At 41.7% G+C, this 21520-nt stretch overlaps 1 protein-coding gene across 2 annotated transcripts in view; it reads left to right on the top strand.

Annotated features, from left to right (window-relative positions):
- AMMECR1 (AMMECR nuclear protein 1) overlaps nt 1-21520 on the top strand; it is a 90100-nt gene that overhangs the window by 57125 nt on the left and 11455 nt on the right. The window lies entirely within an intron of this gene.

The raw sequence follows: 21520 nt of genomic DNA, 5'->3' as shown, positions 1-21520 counted from the left end.
TTGCAAACTTCCGAAAGACCCGGTTACCTTTATTATGTTGGGTTTATTTATTATGTGGTCTGCAGTGGTTCTGGTTGTATTCTTTAAAACCTCAGCAATCAAAAGGGTCAGTGAGAAGCAGCTTATAGTAAAATTCAAAGCCATTTCTGTGTTGAAGGTTAAAAGCCATTAATGAGCCAAAGTGGAGGAAAACCAACTTGTCCCCTGCACCAAAGACCATTTGATTTAAGTGTCCGCTTTATAGTACCTGATTGAGAACAATGAACTTGTGCAGAAAATTACCCCTAGGACTAAGAAAAGAAGGCAATAGCCAAAATAGTACTCTTGATTGCTCGTAGATTTCTCCATTCTCAGAAGTCAAACAGGGCTATATTCTTACATACATTTAAAAACGCTTGAAGATTCTAACTCTGAAAGCTGAAGTCAAAGTATATGAAAAGTGATATAAATGAACGGGAACTGAGATCTTTTCAGTGTGGTATTTAAATGATGACTGCATGCTGTGGAAGTTTATATGAGGCTATTCAGAGGATAGATAGTTCGGTAATTTTCAAGATGAGAGAAATGAAACTATGTACCAACTTATTTATAAAAAATCTCTGAGACATCATCACTCATTCTAAAATAAAATATTATATTGAGTGGCATATTGGATTTTGTCACCTTGTATATGGAACCGTTCTCATGCCTATGGCACCAAAATTGTGTTGCATGTTTTGGGGTTTTTTTTTTTAAACTTCAGGTATGACCACTGAGATGTAAAGCTCAAATCTGAATATATGAAAAAGTTGTTCCCTTTTATCAATCATTATTTAAAGAAAAGAAAGAGAGGGTTATCTGGGATCAGTTTCCTTCATGGTGTTGCTCTGTTCAACTACCGTACTTGCAGAAGAGATGAGCAGTAACAAAAGTGCCTTTGAAACATCAGTGAACTCTGAGTTTGCAGCTCCACAGGCCTCCCTGGAAGGGATCAGAAACCAGAACATTACAGCTCGATCCAGCCGCGTGTGGGCAATGGGCTTCTGCAGGAGATACGGCAATTCCTGAAAGAGGAACAAAACTTCAAAAACTAATCAGCAAAACAGGTAGCATGAGAATGCACTTTGCACTTCAGAAAATAACTTGACCAAAATTTTCAGTTGAGGATACGGACAGATGTTCTTCTGGCTTTATTTTACTTTTGAGACAGGGAGGCACTTCCCTCCGCTCATTCTGAAGATACAGCGCGTTCAAACAGAACCAGGTAGTTTGTCTAGTTCATTCTTCTCTTTTTCAGCACCTCCTGTGCAATTGTGGCCCAATTTCAGTGATGAAGAGGGTGCAGAAGAACAGCTGTTCTTAAATGCCCTGGTGCTTAGTGATCAAAATATCCTCGGTTTCCTTCACACATGATTTTTATTACAACCGCGTAGTGGTTAGGGTCGCAGTAAATCAAATGTTTCTTCTGGTGGTGATCTGTAGTTGTATATTGTATACAATGTGTTGTGTGTACATGTCTCTGTGCATGCAATAGTGTAGTTTCTTTGCGATGGCATAATGACAGCACATCTAGGAATCTGAAGTGAACAGTTTCCTTCTTGGGACACCTGCAGCTCCCACTTCAAACAAACAAACCAAAAACCAGAAATAAAACCCAAACCTTCTGCGGGTCTATAGACAAAAATGGTGATGATACGTGCCCAAGTGAGTTTCTGTTCCCTGTTTTGAGGTCTGTAGGTTGTTACGCTGGTATTGCCAGTATGCGCTAAACAGGAAATTTATGTGGAATGATTCATCATTAATTGGATGCATCTGCCTAAGTCATGAGGAGGGATGAGAATACCCGTAGTTAAAAATGCTCGCACTGCATTCCTGATAAAATCTCCAGGTTAGAATTCAATTTTCTCTGCAGTTACATCAGCGAAACACCAACGTAAGGAATGGACACGCTGAAAGGAGGTGTATTGTTAAAGTCTGTTGCGGAACTTTATGAAAAGAGAGGTTCGGATTTAGTAGTTTTTATATCGTTTTACTAGGAGATTAGTTGCATAAAAACCTAACCTTGTCCAAAATGTTTTACAGTCTGGAATATCATATATTAGGATGTAAGAAGTTTATTATGGGCAAAATAGTCCTTTAGAGTGAATGAGTTAATTCAATATCCCACCTGAACATGTAAAAATAAACCAATCCAGATTATGAAAAATACCTTGTGTTTTACAGCTCCTTCAAGCAAATGCACTGACCTTGGAAGCAGGTTACTACAGAATTTCATAACAGGTTGAGAAATTATTTTTTCATGTATCCTGTTCAGACTTAGGTTTTGGCATTGAAGTTTTAAACTCCTGCTCTTGAGATACTGAATAAAATGGTTTCATTTATTCATTTTAGTTTAGGTTTTCTACTCATTTCATGGAATTTGAAGTCATGTTTTGCGCCTAGTGGGTATAACAAGTATAGGTGTATAAATGAAGTTCTAACTATGTGTTGCTTTGTCCTGTCAGGGCTAGAATATGCATTTGGGCAGGGAGATGGTAGAGAAGAGGCAGATAAAGTTACATGACAGAGCCTTCTGTCGTAGAAGAAAGCAGTGAATTGAAACTGGAGGACTCCAAGCCTTAAGTGGATTAGCATAATGGCTGAAAACTGGTTTTAAATTTTAAAATAATATGAAACCCACCCTCCTTAACTAGTATAGGCCTGTCTCTGCTGACTGCATGGTGTAATGAGTCTCTTTGCTGAGTGTTCTACTTGCCGCTCCACCTGAGAGCAATGTGACCGCTGTTGGCCGTTCAGCCTAGATGTGCTCCATCAAGACAAGAAAACAGAGACTGGGAAGCACGAGATTGAAGGAAATGAAACCTGCAGCCCAGCTTTCTCATAACCGAACTCAGGTGTAGATTCCATATGAGGATTTGGCTGCCAGTGGCATCAGCTACTGCTCGATATTTGTCAGCGATTTCAAGATTCTTAGTCCGTGTAGCGACCGTATTGCCTGCCTGCTCTCTGTGGAAAGCAGTGGCCCTTTCCTCCTGTTCCACTGTCCAACTGCAAGATAAGAGTACAGCAAACTTATTAAGGGGTAAAATGGAAAAATATTAAATGACTGATCACATTAACATTGATGTTGGCTCTATTTACTAAAGACTAGAGGCCAGTATTTGTGCAGACAGGGCAGCTTCCCATTCAGTTTAGTTGAGGTTATTACTTACTTTAATTCCTGTTTCTTTTGACTAATAATAGACTTGCTCTACCTTCCCTGTAATCAGCTCCTGCAACTCAGTGCTCACTTCCCAAAGCCTTTGCTGTCAGGCGGTGTTGCTGTGGGTGTAAATAGTCATTGCTCATGGATCTGACTGCAATTTTTGAACTGCGGAGTTGGGGGAATTATATGTTTTTGACACTTGTTGTGACCTTCGTTGCTCACAGCAGTCTAGTCTGAATTAATTCCTGCAAATTGCATTTCGTGTAATATTTCAGAGCACGTTGTTGCTTCTGTGTTGCCCACTGATAATACTTTGCAGGCTGTCTTATTTTGTGGGTTTGATTTATAGCAGACCGCTGCGGAAAGTCAGCTTTTTAAATTCTATTACGACCCTGTGTCTGATGGCCACCAGTGAAAAATGCCTGATAATTGTGAGATGAAGCTTACATTATCACTCTCAAAATTAAACTCTGCAGAGAGCAACATATGCTCTTGACAGCCTGAACTCCCCAGCGTTATGCTATTCTTGTATGTTTAACACCGTCTTTAAAGCCAGGAAGCATCATGTTGCTTCCTTTTCATTTGTACCTGTCTGTGAAAAGCTGGCAGCTGCTGGTTGCCTCTGAGTTTTCAAGGTCTTGTTGAGGCAGAGGGCACAGATTTTGCCCCCGCTAAAGGAAGATCAGCAACAGATGGAGGATCTCAAGGTGAGAATAGGTGGTTGAGGAAGATCTGTGGTGACGTGGTTCTGTGTCTGGTTGAGTAGACAGCCAGCCAGTGTGTCCCGTGGAGCATTGAGACCCAGTGGTGATGGCCATCCTGAGTAACTCCAAACTCCCACTTACCCCCCATGACCCCAGTTACTTTTTTAGTGGGGATTCAACTTGAGAAATCCACTAAGCTTTAATCATAGAAGCGTCCTACGTGCTGTCAAAGCCTTCAGAGCCAGGAAGACTGGAGGCAGCTGGGGCTCCTTGGCGGTCACAGCACTTGTCTTACGTTGACACCATCGTATCCCTTCGCTGGGTGACAACGTTCTGTCCTAGAGAGTCTGCAGTCAGGAGGGATTTCAGAGCATCCTGGGGAGGCTGGAAGTGGGGAACCAGACTGACACCTAGACCAGTGTAGTGGGTGTTGTTCCTTCAGGCCAGGATGGGCTCTCCCTGGCCCTAAGGAAGGTTCGAGGACGCTGAAGAAGCTGCAGAACTGCTGCTCTGCTAATTTGTACCAAGGGTCCCGTTGTAAGGTTGGTAGTTGAGCGTGTTGCCATAACGTGAACATCATGCAGTGACCAGGATAAGGCAGATCCTGCTCCTCATGTCATCAGCAGCAGAGAGAGTAGTTTAATGATTCTTACCACTCTGTAGTGATCTCCAGCCACTAAAACTCCACAGCAAAGAGGCATCTGAGCCAAAGCCATGTTTGAAGGGGATTTGGTAACACGTAAGCACTGTAACCCTGTAGTGTTATTGCTCTGAAGGAAGGACGGAGTAGTTGTCACAGACAAGGTGGGAATGGCCCCAAGGAAATCCATATCAAGGTGAATTTAAACCGATTTTTACTAGACTTATTTTTAAAACATATTCTATCATGATTCAAAGTGCAAGGACTGAAGATGTGGCATCTTTAAGGCTTTTGTTGTGTGTTGTTGACCTCCAGAGGTGGTATTAATAATCTTAGAACCTGCTTTTTGTTTTCTAAAATACTTCTGGTAAAATACAACATTAAGGTATTAACACCTCAGTTTTTAAATTTCTAAATTTCCTCTAGGCCAGAGAAAAGCCTGTTGCTGAACTCTTCTAAGCATTAATTGTACAAATAACACCGCTTTAATTTGGGTAAATCCTCAGCTCTGTTGTAGTGGAATATAATTGTTTATTAGTAAAATGGATTGTGATGTAAACTGACAATACCAGAAACTGGAAGTGAAGTCCACAAATCTGAATGTATTGAGCCAGGCTCAGTTACTGTACGTGGGTCAGTTCAGTAAGCAGGTCTGGAATGATTTTGTGCACCCGGTGCCAGGTCGTTGTTTCAGGGAACTGTTGCTTAACAGAACTGTCTGGTGCCTTTTCTCAAAGGACAAAGCTAAATGCTGTACTGGCTGTAGAAGTGACAAAAACCCAAAACTTCTGCTTTAATGATGAGTTAAATGCTGCTTCTGATTTTATTATGAAATGAAAATACTGTTGTTTGGGAGGGAGAAGGAGCATGTCCTAATGAATATATGCTTCTTGCGTATTATGTGTGTTGGGCAGGTAGTATTTCTGCCTTAATTTTTTCTTATTTTGAAAAAAAAATGATACTGATTTTGTAATTGTTACTCTGTTTTTCCTGAGAAGAACCTTGCTAGACCCTTGCACCTAATAGTAGATGATCGTCTGTTTCCTTAGCAACACTTCCTGAAAGCAAGCAAAGGAAAACACTATAAATGGAGGGACAGTCCTTAGATGATCTTTGTGAAAGGAGGAGCACGTAATGATGCCCTACCAAAGCTTTTTAAACAGATCCACACTTATCAAATATTGATAAACATTTTACTGTTTCGCTGGGAAAGCTGAATTGCAGAATATGAATTCTTTGGCACAGGGGAACGCATCACTGTGTTTGATGGGATAAACTTACTCCAAATTGACTATTTTTGAAAGGTAACGGGTTACAAAATTACTACATCTTTACAAAGTGGCTGGGTGAAGTTTGGAGGGAGTTTTTCTAAGGCTGTTGTAAGCCTAAGGTCTCAGTGATAGACTTCGGTGTAACTAAGGAAACTGTCCACAATTAAAATACTTACTTAGTTCTCTTATTTTTAAAAACATGCATTAAAAATTGAGGATTTCAAAAATGCGCTTCTTGTAAAAAGCATGCTTTGAAAAAGCCACGATCAAGCCAAGTAGCTTGCATTAGTTGATGTAATTAGTGGTATTTTGAATAAATCAGATACTCCTGAGATTTGGTTGAATGCGAATGAGTAAGTGGGGACACAAGCGGTTACTCAGCCTTTCCAGGTGGGCTCAGGGAGGAGCGGTGTCGCTTGTGACTCCTTCCCACGACGCTCTTGCGTTTCACCTCCTTCCCACACCGTCGCCTTCCATTATGCGAAGAGAAGGGTGCACACCCCACGAGTTCAAAGACGGGGTTCCAGTCGACTTGAAACACTGGTCTGGTGGGAAGTCAGATTTGTATTTGTCTTTGAATATTACCTGACAGAAGTGTTTGGGAGGGAGGGTGGAGCTGGGGAACAGGCCGCCCCGGTTTTCCTAGCAGAGCTCTGCTTTGGCCCAACTCCCACTTTGCCATTGCTGCTGTGGGTACTTGGTACTCCATGGGTTTTGCTCCATTTTTTGGTCTTTTTGTATGAGACTCTGAAGGGGAATTTCTTCAAAACATTTCCTAAAAATCTTTTGAAATGGAATTTGCTTTCATTTGAGGTTTTTGGTGACTTGTTTCCTTAGCTCTACAAAGCCTGGCTTGTGGGCCGGGGCTCAAGGACACAGCCAGGCCCGTGTGCTCACAGGTGTCCAAGAAGCACCTGCCTTTTAAAGAAGGGTTTTGCATATTTGGAAACTCGTAGCTAGGACAGTATGGAAGAATTTGATGTAGAAGTTACCTGCTTCTGGGCAAGTTTCTCTCTGATCATTCTCAGCTTAGCAGCAGGTGTTTATTTTTAACACAGAGTAAGGGTCGTTTCATACAACTTCACTGATACGGTGGTAGGGGTGGTGCTGGAGTAAACTGCCCACTGTGTATACTGGCCAGTGCTTATATGTGCTATATGAGAAGGATGTTAACAGAGTTTGTCCATCACTTCCTAAGATGCTGGACATGGAGGTGCAGCAGTGGTACCTTAGATAACTGGCCCAGTAGGAGTGAACTTAAAGGCTTTGTTTGCCTCAAGGAGCTAAATTTTGGTGAAATCTACTGTTTTAGTACTAGTTATTAGGGATTAAGCTTGATCAAAGGAAAAAGAATTGTCTCTTATGCTTATAAGCTGTTAAAATCTTTCAAGTCTGCAGCTTTGTGTGGGAGGCCCTGTGGGAAAGCAGTCTCAATTAAAATCTTCAGTCTGTCAGCACCTCCTCCATTGAGGTGTTTGCTGGTGCTTCCTTTTGAGACTGTAGAAAGAAGAAATAGCAGGAACCGGGTGTGGGGGACAGGCTCCAAAAGCCTTCCTTATCTACGCTTCCTTTTACACAGAGATGTTGAAGCTTTGGAAATGGAATTTACCATTTTCCATAGACCAGAGTAATGAGAATTAAAATGCTCTTGCAAGCTGTAGCAGATTTTTCTGGTATTTTTAAATAGTACCAACAGATACTTATTTTTAAAAATCATTCCTTTTTGACACTAGGAAGAGAGAAACTGTGTCTTTCCAGAGCTGAACAGTTGATGGTAGAAAAGCTCTTGGAAGAAGAAACAGCATTTCCACCTAGAAAATGCTGAAGACACCTCAGCCTGAGGATGCGTCGTGTTCTGAGGTAGCCCCAAAATCTCATAGGCCCCAGCAGGCTGTGCTGTTTCAGCTTGGTTTAACTATTCATTTGAGGCATTGCATGAGGGAATATACATTTACCTGAAAATAACAGGGTTGTTTTGTTTTTCTGACATGATTCTAAAATATAAGGGACAAAAGCACTCCAGGTTTGTCTGTTCCAATTGAGTTGTTGACGCACTTTTCAAATTCTGTCATTTTCAGCTGCACTCCATACAAGTGTATGGAGTGATATATATACTCCATATAACTGTATATTGCTGATAGCCTTTATTTTAGAACCAGAAATTGATCATCCTTTGATTTCTTAGCTATGTAAATGACAACGTATTGATACAGTTTACAAAGCATCAAGTGCTGTGGAAGTACGTGAATAAACATTTTGCTAGAAATATTTGATGTGGATCCAAAAAGTATTTCGAACTTCACAGATTCCTACTTTTATATGAATTTTCAAAACTTTTAATTAAAACTTTTCTAAATATAGTTGTAATTAAGACACAAAGAACAGCTTTTTGACCGTAGTGGAGAGCAGCTCTTTTTTGCCATCAATACCAATTGCAGTAGGACTGATTACACTCAGTTTTTAAAACACAAGGCTGTTGGGGTTTGGGAACGATGACATGTGCCTGTGTTTTAAATACAATATGCAGACTACGAAGTCTGTCAGCTCCCATGCTTAAATTTAGGTTTGCTGTTGCAGTGCACTGGTCTAATTGTTTCCCTTAGCGCAGATGACTTGTAATGAAGGGTCAGTAGCCAGGCAAACAGTCTCTGAGGCTGGAGAAGGACAGTATGTAAATAATACAATAAAATAAATGGTATTCTTTCAATAACTCCTCCAACGAGCTGGGGAACTCGTGCAGATGTTAACAACTCGGAGCCCGAGCGCAGCTCCTGGGAACGGCCCCGTCTGTCGGGACCTGCAGCCTTGGAAAGGGCCTTTGTGATCACGGCAATCACCGACGGTTGTGTGAGGATGTGAAATCAGGTCTATCAGGCTTGAGCCAGCGAGGAAACGTGATTTTGTTGAAGGGAATAATGTTACGCCTTTTTATTTTCTCTGGATTTTTCAGCTGAGTAAATTAGTTTTAATTGGGTTTGATTTGACAGGGGAAAAGAAGAAAAGCTCTTGGTTCTTTGAACGGTACAAGTTTGTGATACTTCAGGTAATTGTAATGACTTACACTTCTGTGATAGCACAAACTGAAATAGATCCCAGGCTACCTGGAACATGCGATTAATTCAACCCTGTGATACCAGCGGAATTGCCAGTACTGTTCTCAGTGTTTTATTCATCGACAAAAGCCAGATCAGAAAGGCGTTCACATCGATACATTCAAGCAATATTTCTCAGTTTAGAAGACTCTTCATTTTTTCCCTGCGAGAAAAGTTGCTAAAGCAAATAACTTAAATATTAAGCAATTATTTTTTCTCCAATATTGGCTTATATCCTGAAGTGTCAGTGTAATGCCAAGAATATTTAAAGCCAAAATATAACCTGACTCAACTGTATGAAGGTTGAAAGAGATTTCAATATCTCCATCTAACAGCAGGTTCTGTGTGTGTATGTATTTTTTTAACAGCTTCGGTTCTTATGAAAGACAATTAAAAGAGCTGCTTCTGTTTTCTCTAGGCCAGTTGCTTCCAGATGCTTCTGTTAAAGCCCAACAGACAGCACGGTGGTCCTTGCCGTGGTAAAAGAAGTGTTTGCTATGAAGAAGGGAAAGGGGAAATGCGATTTTAAAATAACTCGAAGGTCACTGCAACCTCAGTCCTGTGACAGGGCATCACCGCTTTTCACCAGCAATGTTTTGTATGCGCTCTATCAAGGAACTGCTGCTGGCTTTGTTTCTGCTCCCAGAAGCTTCTGGATGGTTTGCAGGCTGGCGAGATGGCCCTTTCTGGTGGGTGCTGAGGATGCATTCTGCAGTTTGCTCACTGAGCTGCGGAGGCTGGTTTTGCTCTGACCTAGCCTGCTAATCCCCCGCTGCAAAGAGCAGCAGCTGGGCTTTGTCTGCAGAGCCCGCGCTGCCCGCAGCCTCGGTCCGCACAGCAACCCCCTCTTTGTTCTACTTTTTCAGTTACTCAAAGGGTGACTTTCTGTTTTCTTGCTTGGAAAACCCTCTTCAGGTCAGCTTTTACGTACAATTTCACAAAACAGTGTTTGACTTGTTTCTGACATTCAGGACATGAAACATTTTTGAGTTGCTTTTTAGAAAGGTGATGGAACCTATTTCTGTTGAAATATTAAACATTTTATATAGGCGCGTTGAGTTGTCACTCTAATGGATATGATTACAAATAAACCAATTTGGTGTGTGTGGCCACATTGTATCCTCATATGACATGGCTTCAGTTGCTCTTGGTATCGTCCCATAAGTTAAACATAGGTAGCAATGCAAGATGGTGGTGGTGGTTGAAAGCTGAGTTAAGAGAAGAGCAGAACAAACAGTAATTTGCCAGTTTGGGCTTTGCTACAGTGAATGGGAAAACTCCTACTAACTTGAAAGGGAGAGGAATTTGGCCTGTAGTTTCTCTAAGAAGATAAAATGTAAAATATTTAACTAGTAAGCACAAATTTCACATTTCACTTAATCATTTGTGTTTATACTTTCATGTTTTTTAATAATCTTTATTCTGTAGCTGAGCAGAATATGTGATGCTACCGAGTTAAATGCGTTCTTTGAATACTTAAATTATAGATTTTGAGGCCATAGACAGATGTAGCCGAACCTGAACCTTCTGCCTCTTCTTCGTTTCAGCACTTCCTTTTCAGTCCACTTCAGCTGAATTTTTCCAGGCATGGTGACCTCAGACCAGTGATTTGTGAATGGCCCTTGCAGTCCCTTCTGTGAGTTGAGTCAGGTACAGGTGGCACTGAATGTGCCCCCCCAAGCAGACAGAATTGTGGCAGAAAACTTGAAGGAATAAAGGGATTAAATGGTGACCTTCCCTCATGAGAGAGAGGTGGCGGAGTTGCTAAAAGGAGAATAAGAAGGTGGCTTACAGACAACTTATTTGTGTGCAGAGGAAGATGAAGGGAAGGAAATGCAGGAAGCAAAGCTTCCAGCTGGAGAGAATGTGTTTATATATCTAAAATGTGCTCTATTTTTAAAATTGGTGGTTTGTAGAGGTATTGAACAATCATGGCTTAATCTGTTAATGAGATTCATGTATGAAGTGAGCAGGAAAATTGTTGAAAACTCTTGTTTGTTGCTTTAAATAAGGAATTTGTCCTGATGCAGCAATTCTCATGGCTGCGTTCTAGGATGGCTTCACGATAGCAGGCGTAGGTGTCTAGAACACCAAATTCTCGTGAAATAAGGAGCAGCTGTTTCTTTCCCCGAGGTCTCGTTACACACGACGTGCCACAAGGGTTTATCTTGTGCCCGTCTTTTTTACTGCATTTCTAAAACGGGTGCGAATGAGCAAGATGCCGTGAGCTCGTACACCAACCCTCATCCTGCCCGCGCTCGGGCGGCAGCTCCGCAGATGTGCTCGCTGGGTGTAAGAGATAAAAACCGGCTGCTTTAAACACGGTCCACGTTGAGATGCGATAGTGATGAAACGCAGCTCTTGGGAAGCCAGCCAGGATATCATTCAGTGCCCTGTGTTACGGGTGGTCATATTCCATCTGTAAGACCGTGCGGACCCTGCCTTATTCTCAGTTTACACACTTGTTCAAGAATTTTAAGACTGGATTCCGTCAATTTTCATTTCATTTACCAGGCTATATTCATCAATGCCTTCATATTTCAGAATATTTTATTGTCTTAATCTTTTTAATGCAACATTTAAGTAGTCAATATGATCCTTTTCCTTCTCAGTTCAGTTACTGAATATTTTACTACACCTTTTCTTATTCTTAACCATATTATATAGATTTAATTTGTCCAGCATTGTGGTTTGAAGTCCTGATCATAAAACATAGTTTCTGTATTTGTGAAACACAGTATCAAAACTGAACTGAATTGTAAAACTCCATCCCCAGCATGTACTGCCTTGGTTGGTCTTAGAGTGAATCACATTGGCAACTAATAACATTTTAACTACATCTTGTTATTATATAACAATATAGTTTCTAGTATTTCTGGTGACAAAATGAGGGAATGGAGTGCTGCCTCCTGCCAGACTTTCAACAGTATAATAAAAACCCTTTTTACAAACTACAGGGAGTTGGGCAGGTAGATGTTCCAATTATATTAATGTATTTCTATACTGTTGCATTGCTGAGACGTTTAGGAATGCGTTTTTCCACATATGCCTAAGAGAAGGCCATTTAAAGTTTGTAAAGAATTTAAAATATTTCATGTTAACTTGTTCTTTTTTAGAATTGTGACTTGAATGCGTCTTTAGAGAGGAGTAATATATTGTGAATTGATTAAATGAGGGCTCAATTCAGCAATGAAGTGACCTTAAAGATTTTTGTGTTAACTACAGTATCTTTTTTGGGGTAAAGTGGTGATCTTAGGTCAATATTGAGAGACTTACTGGAGAAGTGAAGAATTCTGGAGACTTCTGTATATGCTCTTAGGGATTTGAGTGCTCAAGCTTAGAGTTCTAAATGTAATTGAGCAGTTCATTTTGTTAATTATCTAAACTTTGCCATCTGCTGGAGAGCCTTTTAGTGACATTATAATTTAGTCCAGTTGGAGCTCAGTTAGAGTTTTCTGCCTGGTCTGTAATCATGTGTTCCCCAAACAAAAACCTACACACCAAACCCTGGTCAGTTTTGTTACTCATTTTTCACATAAGCGCCTGGAATGACTGTGACAAGCTCTGACTGTGTTCTGCTGGGAGGCTGGCTTAAATGCTGTGGGTTTTGCTTTTTATGTATCAAACCAGGACATTTCCATGGCAATTGACACCTTTCAGCTTCCCCAATGTTTGCAGGAGTCCGACAGAAAAATGGTCACATCTTTCTGAATGCCATTGTCCTCGATTATCCCAGCGTGGTGGGAGATGCAGGGAGGGCTGAGGGACAATACAGGAAGGCAGAAAAGCAGCTGCCACCTACGAAGCAACTCCTGCACATGCAGCTGCGTTACCTTGGGTGCCCCTGCGGTCAGAGAGCGTTTGGGCTGCACGCTGAGCAATGCAGGCAGTTCTGCACGGCTCTTCCCAGCTGACGTGGTTCAGCTCTACGCGTATGGAGCATATGGAGCGGAGCACTTACAGCTTTTGTGCTACACCCGTGCAAACGCGCAGTAGCTGCAATTTGCGATCAGCTGTGCCTCTCATTTACTGACCAGGTATGTGAAGATTCAGGATTTCGCATACCTTTGTGCAGCCCTACCACAAAACTGTTATGGAAGCTCTGCTACATCTTAAGATGTTTTATTTTTCAGTGTAATAGGACATAACTGTATAGGAATGCAGAATGATCCCCCACACCCTGCAGCATTAAAACAGTATGAGAAAAATGCAGAGTTTTTCATCTGTTTGTTCTTTCTTTGCAGTCAAGGAGAAAATTAAGTCCTTTAGAACCGCAGAAGTGATACAGTGGAAGAATTCTAGCTTCAGGAAACAGGAAGGAAGTTGAAGCTGTAGAAACTTGACTCTTATTAATGTAATACAATATTGTACTACAATATTACTTGATGGATTTCTTTAGTTCTAACTGCCTTCTATTTTCTGATGAGAGCACATTGCAGAGCTGTGACTTTACTGATCATGCTTTTCCACTCGAAGACCATAACAGCACATCCACAAAATTATCTTAAACTTTAAGGGACCACCCCACACAAGGCTTCGTTGTTTCCTTGATATATTATAGCAGTAAGAAATACAAATTCATTTCAGGCATTATGTCCACACAATGTAACGTTATTGTGGCATAAGGAGTTTATTTGGAAGAATCTGGAGCGTGATGGAATATTTCTCTGGGTAATTGTTAGAGCAGCAGTAAAGACATCTTTATTCTGTTTTTCTTCTAAAAAGCTCAGTTTAAGTTTATGGAAGCCTTCGCTTTTACAGCTTCTGTGGTTGTGAGCTTGCTTTTCTTAGGAGCGGTTTTGTAATGCTGAGGAGTTTGATGATTCCCAGCTGCGATTTAGGTGGGTTTGAGGGACCCAGCGGAAGCACCAGCAGCCCTGGGGAGCTGGGGCAGCGTCTGTGCAGGTGTAGTGACAGTGACACAGGAGGTGCAGAGTCCCCGGAGCATGCCAGCCCATGTTAGTCCTGCCATATGTGCTGCGGAGTTACCTGAACGTGTGCTGCGAGCCGACATAGCCAGAGGAAGAAATCCAGGTTAAAATAAAGGTTTAAGTACCCCTAGAATTATTCTGTCAATACCTCTCTTGTTTTAACAACTGGTGAACTTGTTTGGGAAAAAACACTGTGATCCCACAGCCGTATCAGCGATACCGGTGTGTTTTGTTTGGGTGGCACAATGCACGGGTGCGCACACAAAAGTACCGTTAAGACTATAACTGAAGCCGTTCAATACTTTTCCGCTTGTGTCTGCGCTCCATATCAAACTCGGTATGTATTCCAGAACTTTCTGAAGATGTCCTTAACCCTTTCCCTCCCCGCTGTGGTGCCGTAGTGACTGTGGCATTGGCTGCTGGAACCGCTTCTGCACAAACGCAATATCAGTGAGTTCAGATAGCACGAGGAACAGGTGGTAGAAAATACCGAAGTATTCAGCAAAACTGAAATGAGCAATGATGGAGAACCGGTTGAATGCTGTATATCCTAATTGTCTTTGTTCAGGTTTCAGAAGTACTCCAAAGAAAATACCTGAATTGTTATGGGGTTGTTGAGGCTTTGCCGGGTTCTGTCACCACCAGCAACAGCCACTTCTGTTCGATTCCAGACCACGAACCGTTTTGACGTGACTTGTATGAACGCACCAGGACTGGGTGTCTTGGTGCAGATACAGAAATGAGGGTGTCCCGGGGGTGGGCGACCCTGCCTTGTTCTGCATGAAGCTGCTGCTCCCACCCAGAACCTTGCACTTTTTATTCTTATTTCAGCATGTCTTAGATTCAGGTGAATAATTTCACCAACCAAGAAGTTTAGGTGTCTTGACTTGACTCCCTAAAGATGAAGTTTTTAGATCTGTTGACACCTGAATTCAGGAAAAGCTGTGAAATGTTGTTGTTCTCGTCTGTGTTGTCTGAATCAGAGATCAGGAAACCACTGAAGTGAGCAAATAATGGTTCCTCTCTCTTTGGTAGATGGTTCTTTTCTTCCATGTCAATCAGCGGTCTGAACTGGTAATAAAAACTCTATATTGCTTTGTCCTTCGGGATACGGTGAACAAATCCAAGTGTTTTCTCAGAATGTATGAGGTACAACACTGTCAGCTTGTTGTTATCTCTTGGTTGCTGGGTCTGCTTTTAATAACTATTAAGAATTTTCTTTTAATTGGTGTGTCCTCTTAATGTGTTCTGTAGCATTGTTATGCCACCTGCAAGAAGGCTGACAATATTCAGTGCTGCATATTTTTAACTAAATAAAAAGGAACAGAAAATCCACAAACAAAAATCAAAACGAACGACAGAACCAAGCACACACACAACCTGAGTGACTCGTGGTGAATACAAACCAAGCAGATACGATTGTAAAAGCTGCAGCCTTGCTGATACCAACCAGTTAACAATTATTCACACTTGGGCGAGAGTTAAGGCGTTTTGGAGGGCATACAGACAGCTTATCTTGGGTACTTCTGGCTGCCTAAAGTAGGGACTTAATAGTCCTATCTAGTCAATGAATGGAGGTTGCCTTTTCTATGGGGCCTTTCTAAACACTTAATTTATGTATGAAGTATAGTATTATTTTAAAAGCTAAAATGTCTAAAGCATAGTATCAGAATGGTCCCTCTTCCTATTAAACTTCATGTCTGAATCCAGACAGAGATCGGGAGATGCTTTCTGCCATACCGCGGCCTTGTGCACCGCAAAAGACTTGATTGAAGAGCCAAAATTGACAATATTTTATTTCTCCTCCCGTTACTTGCAGCGCTGTGCTGAGAGCTTCAGGCAAGTATTTCCAATGTGTATTCCTTTTTTTACCCTGTGGCTGCCCCATAGCAACATAATGCGCAGGAAGTAGAAGTGTTGTTCTTTCCCTTTCTGCCTCCCGAATGTAAGGGAGGGTTCAGGAAAAACACGTCACTTGTTTTGTTTCCTGGAAATTTTTACAGTCTGACCAAAAAAAAACCCCCACCACTAGATAAATAAATTCCTTTTCCTTGCATTCAAGTGATTTGATGCATGTAAATCACTCCTTGAAATCTCGGTGTAAGTTGGCAAGGCTCTGCTGGTCATAAAGAGGAGTTGTCAGAAGGCTGTCGTGGGCTGTATGGGGCTGGCTGGGCCCTTCTGCCGAAAACTTGGGGAATTTTATGCGTAATAATCTCAGTTTCTGAAGAAGAGCACGCTCTGCAACGCTTTTCTGGCTTAAGAATGAATTGCAGATCGTGACTTGGAAGCTGCTGGTTTTTTCTGCTGTCTGCCAAGCCGAGTTACAGTAGCTGATTTTCATTAGGAAACTACTGGTGATCTGCTCAAGTGTTCCCTCATTTCTTCCGATTGAAGTTACTGAATGAAAAAGTAAAAATCTTAAGCAACTTCACTGATCAGTAACCCAGCAATGGAAAAAAAACCAAACATATATACCATATATATATACACACGTATACATGCACTTTGCTTCTTTCTGAAACTGTGATACCAAGTGTCTCTTGCTGCTGTTACCTGAAATGCAGCGAGTTTGCCACTCGGGAATTTCGGGATGTTTTGGATTAATTAAAGAGCCCTTTGGGCTCAGTTTATTGGCATGGGGCTGTTTCTTTGTTAAATGCGTTTTTGCTGAGCACATTTTGCCCGGTGAAGGAATCAAGACTTGGAGGGTTGTGCTTACTGAGCTAAATGAATAGAAGTTTTCAGAGCAGATAGAATTAAAGTCCTTCCCGTCCCATGCAAGAGCAATGCCAATGGCCTGTTTATTAGAAGAGAGTAGTAATTTGTAAAATTAAGTTTTTAGCCTGTTTTACACGACTCTATTGATGATATTTGAATAATTGTTTAGATGCGAAAAAAATGTGGTTTGGTTTAGCTGTGTTCAATATCGGAAACTGGTTAAGAGAAAATTGACTGTAGCAGAGTGCACTGAAAAAGCACTGGGAAATGTATTTTTTCTTAATTGGATTAATTTGATCAAACGTATCAGTTCTATGTGGATTAATCTTCTGGGAGCTCTGTTTCTACGCGGCAGGCTGAGCAGATGGGGAAGGAGAAGCTGTCACGAAAAGGAGATTTTGAGGAGTTGGGATCTCGGATTGTGTTCTGGGCTCTGGCACCGGCTCACAGCGCAAACCTGGACTGCGTGAGTCACATCGCGTCGCTGCCGCCTTGACACGTCCTAGAAAAGGGAGTTTGGCTTGTATGGTGCCCAGCGTTTGACAGTTTCCTTTGCATCTCCTTCACCCAAAGTCATTTCCAGTAACACAGAAAATTGGATCTGATTTTGGGTAAACTCTCTATCCAGATTGGGTCTGTAGATGTGACTGTCCCCAAAAAGGAGGTTTAGTGAGAAATTTCATTAATTCATGTAATATCTTCATTCATCTACACTTAAATTCTTCTTTACTATTTTTGATACTTAGATACTGTCAAACTTTTTTAAAGGATCCCTTAAATCTGATGACAAAGAGTTTCAGGCGCTTCTAAACTGAGTTATGTAGCTCCATGACTATTTATTTCCCAGTTGTGTCCGGCTCTTTGTTCCCATCTGCCACATCACATTTAAGAGCCGTGCTTTTCTAAAGCGCTTTTCTAGACTACAGAGATTGCAGCTGGACACCACACGGATGTATCGCCTGTATCTCAGATGGTTCCCAGAGCTCCTCTGGTGGTATTTGACAAAAACAAGATGTAGTCTTAAGGAATATAAACCTTAGTTTTCTCCTTTGCCAAGCTGCATGCTGTCTGTCGTGGTGATTTCCTTTCCTTTAAATATTTTCGGTGTCTTTAAAGTGTTTGCAAGCTTTCCTATAGTCCGAGTACAAGGAGGAGTGGAACATGGATAATTAATTTCTGGAGAGGTTATGGTCAAAATAAACATCATTAAAGAGAGGCTGAGACTTCTATAGAATGACTCAGCTGAAGAAAAGCTGATAGATGTGCGTGCATGTTGTGTCTAAAAATAGTTGTCTTTGAACAGGATTCAATTTAGACTTTGCCCGCTTCACTTCTGACATGGAACAGAACTCCATGTGGAACAACTAATGTCCTGCTCCTGGCCAGCCCCAGCTCGCCTTGCTGGGCCCTGCTGCTTCGCTGCCGTGTGCTTCAGCAACAGCAGCCATAGACGGGAATTGTTCTGGGCATTAAGGAATCAAGAACAGATGGTTTAGAAAATGCCTTTAAAATGAGTATCTTTTATTTAAAAGTCATTTTGAACTCTGCCTAATTTTTCCAACTTATTTTCCTAATGATTTCCTCTCATCCTTCCTTAATTCTAAGTCTAGCAGAAAAGTTGTGGAGTTAATATATATATATATATATATTTTTTTTTAACCTGGGATCTAATGTGCCAGATTTTGTTCTTAAGAATCCTTTTGTGTTTCTGATGAAAGAACACAGCATTGAATTAAGATTGTAAAATCCCATTCTAATACTACAGAAATAGTGGTTCTGTCACATGGACAGAACAAAGTCTGCTCTGCTAATCAGGAACGTCACACAGTGACTTGTCATTCTGAACAGCTCAGACCAGTAACAAGCTTTTTGAGGAACACAAGCATCTATTTATCTTGTCTGTACTTGATGCGTCCTTGGGGTTGGTCACCAAGGGGCACGCTGCTGTGGAAAGCGGGGCACAAAGCTGAATTTCCATATGTACATCTTTGTAGAGTGGCCGAAGCGTATGGGAGGTGCCAAACCGCTGCCTCTAGAAACTGATGTTGTTCTTCCCAGAACAGGAGTGGGGAAGGAAAAGCTCCCACGAGCGTTTTCATCCTTGGGAAGGGCTGAGATCTCGTTTCCTGACACATCACGCGGGGATTGATCCCTGCTCACAACGTTTGGGTGTAAGGATAACGCTGGATTCCGTCTCCGATGACACACGTGTGTTAAAAACTGCAAAAATGGAAGCAGTGTGTGGAGAGATGATGGGGAGCTCCTGTGCTCTTAGGTTTCCCAAAGGTATCTGGAACTGGCTTTGGATGCAACCATGGTAGTAATAGAAGAAGGATTGAGAAGGCAACTTGTACTCTAATATACAGCACTTAAAAGCTAAACGTTTCCTAGTTTTAAGGTAGTATATGACACACTTAAATCAAACTCATGAGGGCAGGGTTATTCAGTTTAAAGCTAGTTATTCTACGAGTAGCACTTGATAAAATTGCTGACCCATTTTAGTTTGGCGTTAGCAGACAGAGCGTGTCACGCATAGCTCACCGGTTCACATAAATACTTTCTTGTTGGCGTCTCCCTTCAATACATTTTGTTCCAATTGCTGGTTGTTTGCCCACACAGATTTCTCCGGGTAAATTTTGGTTTTACGTCTGTGTTGAGAGAGACAAAGCTGGTTTGAAAGATGAAAACGCATTGGGGTCTGGAGCCAGGGAAGGGAGAAGTGGAATAGCAACAACTATTCCGGTCACAGCGGTGTCGGAGACACTATCGATTAACACACAGTATTTTAGTTATCATGAGGTAGTTACATGAAAGCAAGATATTTGTGCCAGTGTCACATTATTAAATAATGTGCCTTTCTGCTTCCACTGTGTTGGTGTGAAGTTTTCAGATGGCAGCATTTTACTGATATTTAAATTTGTCGTGATTCACCCACCCTGTTTCTTGTTATCTCAGCACTGGAGCAGGCCAGCTGAGATGCGCCTTAAGCCTGTGTTGTATTCTTGTTTCTGTAGAGCTAAAAGTAGGTTAAATGAGGCTGGTTTCCCGTCTGTGCAGCAGATCCTCAGGGAATGGGAATTTTCCTGAGGCTTTTACTGCTGACATTACCGCGATCGCGCTTGCAACCCATTTTTGCTTCACAAAGTTGCACTTCACAAGTGCATTTTGGCAGTTTTAGTAAGGGGAATTGAAAGTTGGATCAATTCCTAGTATCAAGTTGTGCAAAAAAAACCCCTCAGTTTTTTGAAGGTTGTAAGTTGTTAAAATACGCGCAGCGTTTTGTGTTGTAAGATTGTTGTGTAAATCATGAAAACCAGGTTGAAACAAGTATTGGCGGTATCTATGCATACAGTTGTTCTGCAAGATAACTGAATTTGTTGTTTCTGAATTACAGTAATGCTTCTCTCTGGATGCTCTTCGGTGGTGCATTCGCCTCGGTTGGGGCCACGGTAGAGGTGGAGCAAACCTCAGGGAAATGAGCAATTTGCACATATGCAAACTTGTAGGAGTAATGAATTTTAAAAGGATTGGGGTTTCTGAACCTAATTTTTTAGTTTTCAGTAAAATATTAAAAGTGTGTATGCATGTCCTATTAAATAACCTGTGAAGAGCATGTGAGTGCAGAGGTGCCCTCTCTGGCTCAAAATACCAAAGCCATAAGCAGCTGATTCCTGCAGAGCGTTCCAGGAAAGTACCCCTGGGTATTCACCGTGTTCTTTCATTCATTCATTTTGCTGACTGGTCATTAATACAAGGCTGGGTGGAGTTTTAGTTTGAGCTGTCCCTGTGCTCAGAGTATTCTCCCTTTATATGTATGTAAATATTATTTCCCCCCTGTGGAGGGATATGGAGGCTGAATGAGCCGTTTGTATGTTCATACGTCACCATTGTGCTGCAGCTCTGAGTCGATCTCTGATGTCTCTCTGGAACACCAGCGATGGAGGATGGTTCCCAGGGTTCTCAGGCTGCCTCTGCAAATCCATCAGCCCAATTTTGGACAATGCCATCTTTGGATACATCCGCAGAGAAGGGCATTGGTTAAATATCACAGGCGTTATGCTTCAAATCTCCTTAGTGTTCCCAGTTCTTCCCAGGCCTGTGTGATCTCCTTGTGATCTCCCACTTTTATATGAAGTATTCACGTGAATGGGATGTTATACATAGTTGGTCAGTTTCTTGGTCACTGGTTTCTCGTTGCCCGTCTCACGAGATGTTCATCCGTGCTTATCAATAACTTTGCATTCCATTGCTAGGTTTACCAAAACATATCTGGTTCTCCAGGAAAATGCAGCTAATATGAAGCTTTAGCTGACAGGCAAATTCACTAAAAGAGAAACTTGTTTTTTAACAAAACCAGGACAATGTCATACTGCAAATCTTAAGAGAATAGAAGATGATGAGACACTGTACTCGCTTTAACCTTCCCTGTTCCGATTTAACCGGTTCTTAACCAAGCTGCTGCAAGTAGGATGTGCAGGTGTTCTCCCCCGTGGTACCGCTCAGTGCCTGGTTTTGGGAGAAGCGCTGGAGCGTGTGCTCGGGGCCCCAATCCGGTGAACCCTCCTGGCCGGGGGGGTGTGTGGAACGGGAGCCTGGGGACCAGCCAGCTGTTCACAGCCTCCCCCTTACTAATGGTGACCTCTGCTTTGCACAACCTCTCCACGTCCTGTGGGTTCACAGCTCTGTAGAGCCCTGGGATGTTTTTACCTTTTCATATTCACCTTTGCCAGTAAGCATGAACATCATACTTTTTTTGGAGAATATTCCGCTTGTTTGGATTTTTTCCCCGAAAGTTCAACAGTTTGATTACTGCATTACGTGTTTGATTATTGCAGTTGTGTAGTTTAATCCCTTTCGAAAGGGATTCACTAAATTGCAAGTAGAAGAGCTATTGCTTTTATAACTTTTTCCCAAAAACTTTCTGCTGCTTTATTAATAAGTTTGTCACATTAGCAAAATCAGCTGGGGAGGGAAGGA

This window comes from Patagioenas fasciata, chromosome 11, assembly GCF_037038585.1.
Source record: "Patagioenas fasciata isolate bPatFas1 chromosome 11, bPatFas1.hap1, whole genome shotgun sequence".
NCBI lineage: Eukaryota > Metazoa > Chordata > Aves > Columbiformes > Columbidae > Patagioenas > Patagioenas fasciata.
Note: the sequence above shows the minus strand (reverse complement) of the source record. Positions and strands in the feature narration are given on the sequence as shown.